The following is a 13,559-nucleotide window of genomic DNA, read 5'->3' on the forward strand; positions in this document are numbered from 1 at the left end:
ACGCTGGAGACAAGAAAATCAAGAGTTAATTTTCCCAATTCTACATTCCAGGCTTTTGTTTTTTTTCGCTCTCTTTGAGAAACAGCTGAAGCCAGGTACCTGCTAAGTCCTGAAGATATGAAGCTCTACCTCTCCTATATATACATCATTAGAGTCATGCATTGCTGATGGTATATGTGTATGTTTTAAATAATAAAATGGTTTCTCCTTTTCCTACAAGCTGCTTTTAAGAGTTAGTAATAGGGGATTCCCTGGTGATCCAGTGGTTAGGACTCTGTACTTTCACTGCTGAGGGTGTGGGTTTGATCCCTGGCCACGGAACCAAGATTCTGGAAACTGAGGCTCCCCCCCGCAAAAGGAGTTAATAATAATTTGAACCTCCATGACTTTGTGCAGGAGACAGAATTGAGAGATATGGATAAGGACACTTCTGGGAGAGGAAAATGATAGGAATAAGCAGTTAGTGGATAACACGAAAGTGTACCTGAAAGGCCCTCCTTTCAGGCTGAAGGAAAGCTGTCCTCTTACATATCCAAAGCTATGCATGGTCATAGCATGCTCTGCCCCTGGCCTTCTCTAGGTGCACCTTCTATTCATATGTGGTTTCAAGGAAGGGCAAGAGTGAAGGGTGGTCAGCAGAAAACCCGAATCTCCATGAAAGTCACCTCAATGGAAAATGTCTAAAGAGGAAATTCTGGAATCAACAAGGAACTGACTGCATTTAACTTCAAGTTTAAATAGTTTGCCCACTGACTTTTAGGTCGAATCTGTATGGCCTGTATGTTATTTCTGCTGGCTGGTAATTTCCTGTGTGAAAAAGAAAGGGTGGTGATAGGAATAGTTCATTGCAAGGAATTCTGAGGCCAGCCCCCATGATCGGCCTCTCCAAGGCTTTTCAATTACTGAGAATTCTTTGGATCACTTCTTTCCTTCCCACGTTTCAAATGTATTACAACCACCATACCGATTTTCACAGCAGCAAGTTAGGTGATGAATCTGGACAATCATCCATGCCAGGATTTGAAACAGAAAATGACACACCATCTTTTAATAAAAGTACATTTTAAATCCAATAAAATTTTTTTTCTTTTTCCTGCTGGAGAGTGTACCAAGAAGTGTAATGACTAAATAACTAACAGGAGAAACCTCTAGTCTTTAGGCTCACAGCTAACTACTGTAAGGCATCATGATCATTAAATTTTTCTCAAAGTTTCTGATTCAAGTTTTGCTTTTAGGGGGTTTAAATTCTCAGTCAGTTACAGATCCCTCTGTGTTAAGCACTGACACATATTTTGGTAAACCCAGATGAGTCTTCAGAAATGAACAAGAATGGGAAAAAAAGTTTTAAATTGGTTCAGCTGTTTTTATAGCTTATTTTACTATTTGAAGATCAGCCAAAAGCAAACATTTTAAGGTTTTCAAATTTCATTATTAACAGAACTTATTTCATTTGATCAATAAAAAGTAAATTTGATTGAATTATTCATTCAAGTGGTTTAACATTTAGAGACATGGATATTCATCTCCAAGATATTAAAAGTCCCCATTGGAGAAGTTTATCTGTGCAGAAATGATCCTTTCTAATGAATAAAAACCATACTGAAACCATGTAATTACATAACAAGCCTTGATAGGCAGAGTATTTACTCACATTTTTTATGGTTTTATATCTTGGCCATTTTAAATCAAATCAACTTGAAATTTGATATACGTGCTGTTAGTCTGGATGCACCTCAAATATTTTTAACTCTTTAAACAATTCTATGTTTATTTGATTATATCAAGAATCTTTTGAGAACTTCATTTTAGGGAAATGTACAGGTGGTTATGTTAGAACCTTCTGGTACAACTTTGTAGTAATAAAACTTCAGTGATAAATTTAATTCAATTCAATTTGGGGACTAAGTATTAAATGTCCACCTTGTGCCTGGCACTGTGCTAGAAGCTGGAGTTACAGTGAAGTATATGGCAGACATGGTCTGTAATCTCTCTGTTCACGGTAGATCTGCTAAAAACATACTATATATACAGTTAACATGATAAAAACTGAGACTGTTCACGAATAGTGACAGTTCAATTCATGTAAATTATATGAAAACATTTCTGAAGAAACCAAAGCATCTCCCACAAATACATCTCACTTAAAGGCTGAAAGTTATGTAATAATTAGAGGGCTTACTCTCTGTGCTCCTTTATAAAAATGGATAATAGTCTAGTCATTTCAGAAACAAGAACCTTGCTTATTGTCCCATCAGTAATAATGTACTATCAACCACCAAAAGAGTTGATGCAAACTAAAGAATGCATTCATGACTGTCATTATAAAATTGAAATTCAATAAATATTGAATACATGATAAATAATATTTTAGCCATTATCACTCTTATTCACCACCAAGAGACATAGAAGGTCACCCTCTCCCACTTACCCCCATTAAGGAATTAACTGACTATTGACTACGCACTAGCAGAGCCTACAGAATATAAAGAATGCCACACCTAAAACCACTTAAAACAGACAGTGGCTTGCAATGAACACCTAAATAAATTCACAGCCAGAATTTTATCAGAAGTACAGGCTGGCCAGTATTTTAGCAAGAGCAGGGAGAGAGCTTTGCCAACAGAAATAGATATCAATACCTTGGCTGACTTTTGTTCCAAATAAAATTGTAAAGAATCAGTTGAAATGAGCTGTATAGCAAGTCTATGCCGGCTTTAAAACAGCCCTCTATGCCCTCAGATTTCTTGCCAGAAAACTGAAGAGACTCTACAAGGTTCAGCCAAACATCCATCTTATAATCACCTATCTCAGAGTTTGGAAACAAAACCTGTTTACCCTGCTTATTAAATTCACTTCCTCAACACATCAGCAATGCTAATGGAGACCAGTGTAAACTAAACTGACATCTTTGGCTAGAAGCAATGGAACAACTTCTGTTCCAGGACATGAGGCAATTCATATTCTAGCAATCATACATTGTACCCAGGTATGAATGTGCCCAAGACTTTTCCACTGACACGTCACCACGCTGCAGTTGCCCAATATATCAGGTCATGTTAAAACACATTAGCTCCATTTCTTCTGAGATGCAATTGGTGACTCGTGGAGCGGGACTGCAGAAAATAAGAGTTCCCAGGGGAAAACCCACATTTTAAATTATTCATATGGATTCTTCAAATCTTCTGATTTTAGAAATTTATCATACAGATAATATAATCCACTACCTAGGTCTGAAGAACCCCCATCTCCATACTTAGACTTACTCTATACTTGGAAAATGAGCAAAGCAAACATGTGATGTCCTACACAAATTACTTAATAGACTAGGGACTAGAAAAACCCAGATCTTTGGAGTTCTAACCCATGCTGTTTCTGTAACAATGTCCTGTCTTTACAGCAATATGTATTTGGACAGCTGAAAATATAGTTGAAGATTTATATCTACACTGTCTTTTTTCATAAAGTCACTATTGTCAAAAGAACTGCTTAAGCCTCTTATTGCTTCTATTTCTGCCACCACAGATCCATTCTCACCTTTCCTTCAGTTACAACAATGGTCAAGAGTGTTTCAACAGGGACTTTCTTCTATGCCAGTGCCAAAATCTGACACCGAAAAGGGAAAGAAAGGGGGGCTTTTTGGAGGCACAGTTAAACAACTCTAGTATTTCTTAAGTAAATTTCAGCATGAGAATATGAGAATCAATTCTGTTTTAATAAAGTTATTGCAAATTTTATTTAAACAATATATTTGGCAAACATTTATTGTGGGAATTCTTCACCGTATAGAAAATAAGCACCTTGGTGATAGGGACTTTTCTAGAAAAAGCCTAAAGTTCAAAAGGTTCTGCTTCAAAGCACTTAATTTAAGAAACAAACAGAGGTATTTTATGTATTACCTAAGTAGGACTGGTTTTATGATAGATAATGATGATGACGTGGTCATTTTGAAAGAAAAGGAAAATAACAAGATAATAATCAGTAATTCTTTTCATATTAGCTAACAGATAATAACTGGTCAATGAAGTGTTACCATCCTCAAGGCATTTACATCTGTATCAATGGTTCCTAACATTCTTGGGAGTCATAAACTCTTCTGATAAAATTTATGACACTCTCCCCAGATAATAAAAAAGATATGTAAAATATTTTGCAAATACCTTCAGGCTGTTCGAAAGAATGTCCTTCATAAAATGCATCCAAAGATTTCACATGGATCTGAGTACCCATGGATTCTGAGGTTAAGAACTCCTGACATATAATTATCTCATTTTAGGATTGAATATGAATTACTAGGGATTATTATTCTCTCATTTTACTGATGAGGTAAAAGACTGTGAATGGTTCTTTGACTTACCTAGTGTCAAAAATACATCCTAGTCTCTTAAGTCCAGGCAAAAACACAAGACTTTTCCTAAAAATCATTTTTGGTATTTCCTTGGTGGTCCAGTGGTTAGGAATCCGCCTGCCCATGCAGAAGGACACTGGTTCAATCCCTGGTCTAGGAAGAGTCCACATGCTGCAGGGCAACTAAGCCCCTTGACCACAACTACTGAGCCCGCACTCTGCAGCAAGAGAAGCCACTACAATGAGAGAGAAGCCTGTGCACCACAACTAGAGAAAGTCCACACAGCAACGAAGACTGAGTGCAGCCATAAATAAATAAATGCCATTTTTGAATCAGCTATCTGGTAGACTTGCTTGACTACTTCTTGTCCTTTTTTGAATAATCACCATCACATATCTAATATTTACCAAGTATTTATTTTGTGTAGAATGATACACTGCAGACTTAAGTTCCTTTACCCGACATCTTCTAAACAAACCTAAGACACAGGAATTATTATTACCATTATTATTATCATTATTGTTATTCTATCCACTTTACAGGCGAGAAAACTAAGCCTTTAGAAGCATTTTTCATATACTAAATAGTAAGATCTCTCACTTCAGAGCCACAGTTCTTAACCATGTTTCAGGTCCTATTACTAAAGAAGTGATTGGGGAATTTTTACCAAAAATATTTCACCATAGCTTAGCTTTGAAGAATCCTTATCTCTTCAAACCACACTATAACAGCGCATTAAATTATGCAAGTTTTGAGGTACCAGAAAGAAATGACTCATCCTTGATCAGATATGGCAACGATCTGTGTTGAGGTTGAAACATACAGTCGAAGCCAGAGGAATGCAGCATTTGGGGAATGGAGGCGTAGTGTAGGGAAGGCAGATGGGTGCAGTGCATGAGTTTTGATACTATTGTCTCAAAAACTAAAAATAAAAAATGTATGTGAACAAAGCCTCTGTCGAAAACCAAAAATTGGTACACTGACTTAGCACCTAGAAATGCGATCATGGGAAGGCAGTTGTGAACCAGGAATTCATTTGTATTCGCCACAGCTAGAGACGGGGCAGGAAACATGGTACTGGGGTTTTGAGAAGTGCTGTAAACACACATGTTCAGGTAACAATGTACTACACTTATTTTATATGTTGGTATGTTCCTTGGCAGAGACCTTTTGCAATGTGTGGAATCCTCATTATTCAAGATAAAATACTGCCAATTCTGAAAAATGAGGTCATTTTACCAAATTCCTCAGATTTGAATAATATGAAAGTATTTTTAATTATTTTCCCTTAAACATTTCCCCCATTATTAGATATAAAAGTACACGTTCTTCAGTGACCTGTGCAGTTGACTCTGATACTTTTCATGTGTGATACAGTTTCCATTTCATTATATATATAAGAGAAAAGCCTAAAATATTTTTAACTTTATAAACATGTTTTACTGGGTACTGAGTTGAGATCAGATATTAAATAGCATATAGTTTGCTCAGTAGAAAGATGGTAATTGCCGCTTATTTTCACTTAACAATAGTAACAAAACGTACAGAAATACAGTTAAATACCCTGAAGTTTGAAACAGTTAAGAACTACATTAAAAATCTGCAAATGGATCAATAAGAGACCCTGATACCAAATACGCAATTTGAACTAAATAACTAAAAACTTTACTAGACCATATTGTAATACTTCTTATACCATTTCATTCTAAGTAGTTTTTAAATACAGGGAGGTGGCGGGGGGGAGGTGGACCTAAGGGAAATAAACCTAAACTTCATTTAACTTCTGAATCTATAAATAATTCTTTTAAAATACTATCTCATTTTTTATTCAATTTTGTATTTCTTCATGACACCAAACCAGGTATTTAAATACACTTTTCCAAGATTTAAAATCAGTGTCTAGTACATTTTGCCATTGTTCAAATGAAAGATTTGTCTTTAAATGAGGATTCTGTGACTGTTACAGGTAAAACCCAACTCCGGCAGATAATTTCATTATAGAGGCTCTGGGCAGACAGGGACGTCTAAGTTGACTTTTAAAGTTTTAATGACATTATTTTAAAAAGACAACTTGGAATTATGCATTTCCTTAACAGTAATGATGTAATTTTGTAATAAGTGAAATCTTTCATGGGAAAACTGCTTCTTCCATAACTCACACGGTCAATTACACAGGAAAGTACTGTAATCGGGCTGTCCTGCTGTTGCCCCCCACCCCCCAGCCCCATGGTCAAAAAGCTCACGCACACGACTTCCTTTTCCATTACCAACTTGTCTGCAGTACCATCTGTAAAAATGAACACATACCTTGAGCTGCTCGTTTCTGCTTTTGCACGTCCATTAGTGGGACTGGCTGCAGCTGCTCAAGAAGAAAGCAAGGATTGTCTTTGCTTTTATACAGATGTATATATTCCCCCTCCAGTCCTGCCATATCAGCGTGAGGCAATACATCGTCTTGGGTAGGGAACTGTACTTAATAACCTGTGCTCCGACCGGCTTCTCCGTGCAATCTGGAGTTTGTTAATCACACTGTATCACGTACCAAAGCAAGAACTACCTCATCACATCACGAACTCTCTCTCGAGACAACCCCTCAGTCATTCCTTCCAAAAGGAACAGTTAAAATCATTTCAGACTTTGACATTTTCGTACAGCAAGCAGAATACCAGGAAACCAGTACTGAGGCCTGGCTGGACATCCTGAGACACAAATCTCCTGATGAGTGAGATTTTATTTCATGAGAGGGGCTCTGATATTGCAATACTGCAATGAACTTGGTTTTTTTTTTTGCTTTATATATTTTTTAAATTTATTTATTTATTTTGAAGAATAATTGCTTTACAGAATTTTGCTGTTTTCTGTCAAACCTCAGCATGAATCAGCCATAGGTATACATATATCCCCTCCCTTTTGAAACTCTTTCCCATCTCCCTCCCCATCCCACCCCTCTAGGTTGATACAGAGCCCCTGTTTGACTTTCTTATACCCTTCCTCTGGTTTATATATATATTTTTCTGTTGGTATTACTTTTTCCCTGGATTAAGGTTATTAAACTGTTCACAACCTCTGCAGAAGATGCAAATAAATTAAAGCAAAGAAGGACCCCAAATTAATTTTTTAAAGTGATTTGCCTACAAGAAGTAACATTTCTCCTTGTTGTGGAATAATAGGAATAATAATAAAAAAGAAAACACCATCAATTACTAAGCTCTTAAAAATATTTGAAAAAAAAAAGATTCATAGAGAAGCTGAAATTTAAAACACATAAAAGAAAAAAGAGAGATACCCCAAATGGTTTAATTGTTTTCCACATTTATAAGTTTACCCCAAATAAATCAAAACTACTTTTATTCATAAGAAGTAATCCGTTGTCAGTGTGTAAGCTTAGCGTTTGGAAATCAGAATGCCAATTCCGCCTTAGATTTTCACATACTAAATTGTCTTAAATTATCAAACAGCCCTGCTTTCCCAGAGTTTAGGTACAGGAGAAAGAATGCTGGATTCCAGTTATTTACAAATGGATGTCACTCCTAAGGGACTGGGGACCTCTGAAGAGCTTTTTTTTTCCTTTTAATCTTTTGTATTATCAGTGCATTGCACATAGTTGGTGTTTAATTATTGACAGTTTTACTGAATTGACCTCTATCAGAGAGGATACTGCTAATTTCAAAAAACAGTCTGGTAAAATGTGCACATATGTGTACATATACATACATACTGTGACTGTGATCAAAATGTTATCACTTTAAATGCAGCTGTATTCATGAAATATAAATGGCGGTCATTATCACAGAAAATAGGACTCAAATTGAAAACAGTTTCAGCTTGTGAGACATAAAAGAAAATTAATAAATTCTGTACCATATTTAAACAATATATTACATGACAGGAGAGAAGAGGAAAGAGCTTTGTTTACATGAGCTTCTGATCAATTTTCAGAAGTAGTAGAAGTGGCATATGTTGGTGTGTGTATTTGTATATACATGTATATATACACACATATATATACATACGCGTACATATGCGTATATATACACACATACACAACTGAATCCATTAAAACATTTTCAGCACTAACACATGGTTAAATGTCACTAGTTACTTTTATTTTCATTAGAGCAATCTAATATTTTATAAGTCAAACTAAAGTACCAATGATGTTATCAGACTAAAGAAAAACATTCCATGAGTTTTCTGGAGAGTTGAGAATAAATATAATTCACTACTTGTACATAAGATTGTAGGAAAAAAAGCAGTAAGAGTACCTAAGAGAATGTTTTCAATGTCAGCCTAATAAATATTGATTTTATTAGGTGGGAAAGAAGACATCAATACTTTGTGATTTACTTTTATTACTATGTTAGCGTTCTCTCAATTCACATATGCACTCAATTAACATAAATATAATTGTATGAGAGAATACATGTATTAGACACTCAGTGAGCATGAAATTCCTTTCTCTCTTAATTTCAGAAGATAATAAGTATAAATAGATGTTAGATTTCAGAAGATATTGAATAACTGAATAAGCTTTGGACATGTAAAGTGCAACCTCTGTAGCTATATGTTTATGAAAATGTGAGGAAAACATATACAAAGGACCTCATATTTATTTTATTTTTAAGTATGAATAGTGATCCTAAAACTCTCACATAAAGATGACTGTCCTAAAAAAAGTATATAATATTAATTATACATTTAAAAAATAGAAATATCTCTCTTGCCTTCTGTCTTTTGACTTCTCTCTTTCCTTTCTTTTTCGACTGTGTTCCAAAGACCTTAAAGGATTCATTACACAAAGCAGTGTGTGATGACTTAGTCACTTACGTAAGTTTCACAAGTCTGTCAATTATACACATTTCTCATCCTAAAGCTAAATAGAAATGTGAAGAAGGAATAAGTGGCCTTGGGAATTTTCTAGAACATAAATGCACTGTCAGTTAAGGTCAAGTTCCCTTATATATAGAACTCATTCTAGCTGCATGTAATGTTCTTCCTTTCATGTCGTGTGATCACTTAGATTGTATATATTATCACAAAATATGACAATGGATATTTCATTCATAGATTACACAAAGCTAATTTGCTTAAATTCATATAGACCACAACAGAAAACTTTGCACAAGAAAAAATTTTGGATAAATTTATGTCCATAAACAATCATTTTGAATTTGTCATCCTCTATTTTATATGTGCTTTGTCGCTTCAGTCGTGTCCAACTCTTTGCAACCCCATGGAATATTTTATATATCTATATATAAAACACATATATAATATATTCACATATGTAAGTATAAATATACATGTAAATAAAATACATATAAATAATATTTTCACATGCACACAAACATATATTTCAAATACGTATCTGTGTGAATATACATGAACACATTTCTTTAAAATAAAGTGGTTTCAAGGTCATCCAGTTTAACAACTTAAAAAATTTAGGGACTGGTTGTCTTATATTTTCAAATGTCTGCCTTTAAAACTCACAAACTTATACTTCTTTCCCAGGTTAAAAGGTTTATAACAGACAACAAGATAAAATATTTTAGATGAAAAAGTGTAATGGCAGAAATAATGAATCAATGAACCTAAGAAACCAGCAGGTAGGTTTCGTGAAGAATTAATCATTTATATATGATTGAAGGAATTCATGGGATTCCCAGGTGGCACTAGTGGTAAAGAACCTGCCTGCCAGTGCAGGAGCTGTAAGAGATGTGGGTTCAATCCTTGGGTCGGGAAGATCCCCTGGAGGAGGGCATGGCAACCCACTCCAGGATTCTTGCCAGGAGAATCCCACGCACAGAGGAGCCTGGTGGGTTACAGTCCATAGGGTCACAAAGAGTCGGACATGACTAAGGTGACTTAGCATACATGCAAAGGAATTTGTAGATATATATTATATGCTTCAAAAAATTATGTACTTGCCCAAGGAAAAGTTAGGTTGCTAGATCTGATTTTGGTCATCCTTCTTTTTCTACCTATTTTCTAAGATTTTATTATTTTACTATACATATTATACATACACGTACACATGTACTTAGAATTATACTTATATGTATAATACTTATATGTATGTATACTTTGTTGTCCATGTGTATATTTCTTTGGCAAAATAAAAATGGAAATAATCATATTCTTTTAAATTCATCCCTAAAATCACTGTAGATGGTGACTGCAGCCATGAAATTAAAAGACGCTTACTCCTTGGAAGGAAAGTTATGACCAACCTAGATAGCATATTAAAAAGCAGAGACATTACTTTGCCAACAAAGGTCCGTCTAGTCAAGGCTATGGTTTTTCCAGTGGTCATGTATGGATGTGAGAGTTGGACTATAAAGAAAGCTGAGCACCGAAGCATTGATGCTTTTGAACTGTGGTGTTGGAGAAGACTCTTGAGAGTCCCTTGGACTGCAAGGAGATCCAACCAGTCCATCCTAAAGGAGATCAGTCCTGGGTGTTCATTGGACAATGATGTTGAAGCTGAAACTCCAATACTTTGGCCACCTGATGCAAAGAGCTGACTCATTTGAAAAGACCCTGATGCTGGGAAAGATTGAGGGCAGGAGGAGAAGGGGACGACAGAGGATGAGATGGAAGGATGGCATCACTGACTCGATGGACATGGGTTTGGGTGGACTTAGGGAGTTAGTGATGGACAGGGAGGCCTGGCATGCTGCGGTTCATGGGGTCGCAAAGAGTCGGACACGACTGAGCGACTGAACTGAACTGAACTAATGAAAGCAATAATTTAAAAATAAACACAATGGTCTAACTAGTACCAGACTAAAATTCAAAGCAATTCACATTTACCAAAAAGAAAAAAATAAAGGTAAAGAAAAGTGTGCCTTAAACATAAAAGTCCTAACTTTTAAGGAAGAAAATCACCATTAGCAGAGGTTTAGCTAATTAGTCAATCTAATGCAGGGCTTTTATGTTCGTAGGTTTACAAATTTCAGAAAATGACCAAATTATTCCACTTATATCATTAACTTGACCCGTTCCAGGATTTGACCTTCCTAATAGATTTGTTTTATAAGATTTGACATCTCAAACAGCTGTGCTATTCTTCCTTGAACTTGACTTTTTTTTTTTTTAAGAAAGCATGAAAATAGACTGATTTACCAAGGCACAAGTATTGATGGTGGGGGAAGAGAGGGATCAAAAATGGAAAAATAATATGATTTCCTATCTGAGGGAGTTATTTTGAAACTTAGAGAAGAACATGAAAGTAACATTTGTGGCCTATTAAGGAAGTGATGCAGAAAGAATTTGAAACTATCACAGTGAACTGAGTTCATTAATATAAGGAGGTATGATTTTTAAAATGGAGAGACAATTCCTTTGAATGTTCTGATTTTCAAAGCTCCCACCAATAAGTGTAGGCCATTATATACTCATTGTAAATGGGAATATGTTTAAAGTTGTTAGGACGGTTCTCTGCAGGTTTTTATTTTTTAAAACTAAATATAAATCAGGATTAAGTTAGACAACCAAAGGGAAATTTTTTTCTAAACTTTTTACCGGGCAAACAATTTGCAAGCACATTGGGAATTTTAATCTATGCTAAAAATATCTCTAGACAGATAGATTTCATATAGCAACTACATAGTTTGATTTAACTGATACTGGTCTGACTCAGAATTCTCTTAATGATAAAAAGCAACACTGGATTTGTGGAAGAAATATAAAGGGACAAAACACCTGTTTAATGATCATGGTTTCTACCCCTACTCAATTCTGTATCAAGTTTCATCTTGAGATAGTTATGTTGCAGAATACCTTGGCTCCACATGGCATCGTGACTTAAAATTCAAGAAAGCACCTCAGACAAATAATAAATTGCTGCACAGTACTAGAAGCACATGTGAAAGCTATTTTTAATTTCAATTACACCTTTAATACATCAATTATCTGCTTATCTGCGTGCTGCTTCTGATAGGTTTACCATTGCCTAGTTCATTCTGCACAGTGTTCTTTTTACAAGAGGCAGAGGCATTTGAGAAAAAAAAAAATCAGACAACTCTGTTTCCAGTGTCTCAGGGATAATTGTTACCTTTCTCCTTTTCAACTTTCAAAGAAAGCAGTGTCTATTTTGCTCAGGGCAGCTGTTTAGGCTCCTGCTGTCAGAATCTTTTCAACTTGAGTAGCGTTAGGATTATTTAAAAATGATTATTATATCACACTAAGCTTTCTATTGCTGATAATAACTGAGCATGCATAATTAATGTCCACATACAGCACAATAAATAACTCAGAATACATATATTCACACTCACTTTTGTGTGTATGTATACACATATACGTATATTCTACGTGGGTGATTCTAAAAGGTTTATTCTGAGTTAGGAAAAAAAATTTAGACAAATCTGTAAGGGGAATGTAATATTGAAAGTCTTGGATATAATAGGGGATTCCTGGGTGGTGCAGTGGCCAAGAGTCCACTTGCCAATGCAAGAGACGCAGGAGACCAGGGTTCAATCCCTTGGTTGTGAAGATCCCCTACAGGAAGAAATGGCAACTCACTCCAGTATTCTTGCCTGGAAAATCCCACAGAGAGAGAAGCCTCGCAGGGCTACAGTCCATGGGGTGGCAAACAGTGACTGAGCATACACATATGAAAGACATAATAAAATTACTTAAAGTTTTATCTTCTAGCTGTAGTTCTGAAATTCATATTCCAAAACAAATTCTGAAAACAATATTCACTTCTAACAGAGGTGCTTTTGGAAGCTGATCCATTCTTTCACTTTAATTACTATGCAATATTCTATTGAAATGTGATTCCTGAATATTAGCAGAGGTTTTGCTTTAATAGTCTAACAAAGCAATTTATACCAGATTATTGTAACAGACATTATATTTTATAAAAATTGTCTTTATCACAAAATTCAAGTACATTTTTCAGCTTAAATAAAGTTTTAGTTTAAATGAAGGGACATGCTTTTATTATTAGATAAATACATCATTTTTAACTTGGTGATACTGGTGTAATTTTCCATTGGAACTCTAAATAAAATTTATTTTGGTTCAAGCCATAAACATTGGTTTCCTTTACCTTCCTTCTAAGTCGATTTAGATTTTCCTTAACAACCAACACACAGCCTTCTCCACCCTTTTATTTCTTTGAATGTTTATTACCTGTTGAAATCTTCTTGGCGTGGAGAAGTCACAGACAGGAAAGGAAAAAATTCACAAACTAAATGCCTGA

The 13,559-nt window shown here is 35.3% G+C and overlaps 1 protein-coding gene across 6 annotated transcripts in view; it reads right to left on the reverse strand.

Annotated features, from left to right (window-relative positions):
* TRPS1 (transcriptional repressor GATA binding 1) overlaps positions 1 to 13,559 on the reverse strand; it is a 266,245-nt gene that overhangs the window by 10,638 nt on the left and 242,048 nt on the right. The window lies entirely within an intron of this gene.

The sequence above is a fragment of the Giraffa tippelskirchi genome, chromosome 6 (assembly GCF_054371585.1).
Source record: "Giraffa tippelskirchi isolate mGirTip1 chromosome 6, T2T-mGirTip1v1.2.pri, whole genome shotgun sequence".
NCBI lineage: Eukaryota > Metazoa > Chordata > Mammalia > Artiodactyla > Giraffidae > Giraffa > Giraffa tippelskirchi.